Below are 1,861 nucleotides of genomic sequence, written 5' to 3' on the forward strand. Positions count from 1 at the left end.
ACCTTTCATAAACCTCGCATAGCTAGGCATCTGTTCAAGAGCTTCAGCGAAAGGTATGTTGATATGAAGTTTCTTGAACACCTCCAGAAACTTAGCAAATTGTTTATCCAACTTCTGCTTTTGCATCCTTTTAGGAAAAGAAGGTGGAGGATAGATCTATTTCTCCCCTATATTACCCTCAGGGGGAGTGTGTTCCACAGTAGTCTTCCTTGGTTCCACCTCTACTTCCTTCTGCACTTCTTCTTCAGCCACAATTGCATTTTCTGAAACTTGAGATTTTTCAGGCTCTTCGTCTTGCTGAATTTGGGGGCTTGCGACCTTTCCAGACCTTAATGTGATGGCGTTCACCTGTTCTTCAACTTCCCTCTTGCCTAGATTTATTTCTGTATCACTAGGAAGTGTTACTGGTGGTCGATTCAATAAGGCATTAGTAATTTGCCCTATTTGGTTCTCCAGAGTCTTGATAGAAACAGTCTGGCTTTAGCATAAAAGAGCCTGGTTTTTGCACATAAGCCGCAACTCCTCCAATTCAGATTTTTCATTCAAAGATAGACATGCACCATGAGTTTGTTGTTTTGGTGTAATTTGTTGTTGAAAACCAGGAGGGTTGAATAGCTTATTTCCAAACTGCTGGAACGGCTATTGCATCACATTCTGATTGTTGATCCAGCTGAATTTAGGATGATTCCAGTTGTCAGGATGATAAGTGTCTGGAACTGTTTGCTGCGATCTCTGAAAATTGCTCATAAACTGAGTTGAGTCACTAGATATAGTGCATTGCTCCCTCGCATGCGAACCTGCACATAGCTCAAAAACACTAATTATCTGCTTAACACCATAGTTAGCCAGAGATTCGATCTTCATAGACAATGCATTTATTTGAGCAGTGATAGCCGTAGCTATATCACTTCAAGAACTCCTGCTACCTTGCCCTGTGGACATCTCTGGGTTGGATACTGATATTCATTAGCAGCCATCGGTTTAGTTAGATCATAAGCTTCCTCATAGCTCTTTGCCCATAATGCTCCGCCTGATGCTGCATCGAGCATGGGTCTGGACTATGCTCCCAACCCATTGTAAAAACAATTGTTGATCATCCAATCAGGCATTCCATGATGGGGACACATCCTAAGCATCTCCTTGTAGCGCTCCCAAGCTTCACATAGCGATGTTTATTGCGTAAATTGAGTAATAGCATTCCTGAGTGCAGCTGTCTCCGCCATAGGGAAGAATTTAGTAAGAAACTTTTGAGCAAAATCTTCCCAAGTAGTAATCGAACCAGCTAGTAGAGAGTGTAACCAGCTCTTAGCCTTATCCCTCAGAGAGAATGGGAACAGTCTCAGCTTCACAACATCTTCAGAAATACCGTTGAACTTGAAGGTGTCACAGATCTCAATGAAATCCCTAATATGTATATTGGGATCTTCAGTTGGAGAACCCCCAAACTGGATTGAATTCTGCACCCACTGAATTATGTTAGGCTTGATCTCAAAGGTACTAGCTGTGATAACTGGCCGGACAATGCTAGATTGAATGTCATTGATCTTGGGTTGAGAAAAATCCATCAAGGCTTTCGTCCGTGCTACTGGATCTCCCATTGTACTGAGTACCTGAAACACAAACAAATAAATCATGAAAGTAAAAGAGTCTGAGTCAGTGAACTTTAACGACCATTGATGAAAAGCACATAAACTAAAAATTAACACCGAGTCCCCAGCAGCGGCGCCAAAAACTTGCTAGGGCGAAAACACGTCCTAAAATTCACGCAAGTATACGCGTTCACAAGTAGTATAAGATATAAATTAGATTCGTTCCCACAGAGACTGGTTTAGGTTAAGTTCAATTTATGCACCTATGCAAC

At 41.8% G+C, this 1,861-nt stretch overlaps 1 pseudogene; it reads left to right on the forward strand.

The window, feature by feature from the left end:
* Positions 1–1,107: 1,107 nt before the first annotated feature.
* LOC141663395 (small nucleolar RNA R71) lies at positions 1,108–1,208 on the forward strand (annotated as a pseudogene).
* Positions 1,209–1,861: the final 653 nt, after the last annotated feature.

The sequence above is a fragment of the Apium graveolens genome, chromosome 5 (assembly GCF_009905375.1).
Source record: "Apium graveolens cultivar Ventura chromosome 5, ASM990537v1, whole genome shotgun sequence".
In the NCBI taxonomy this organism is placed as follows: domain Eukaryota; kingdom Viridiplantae; phylum Streptophyta; class Magnoliopsida; order Apiales; family Apiaceae; genus Apium; species Apium graveolens.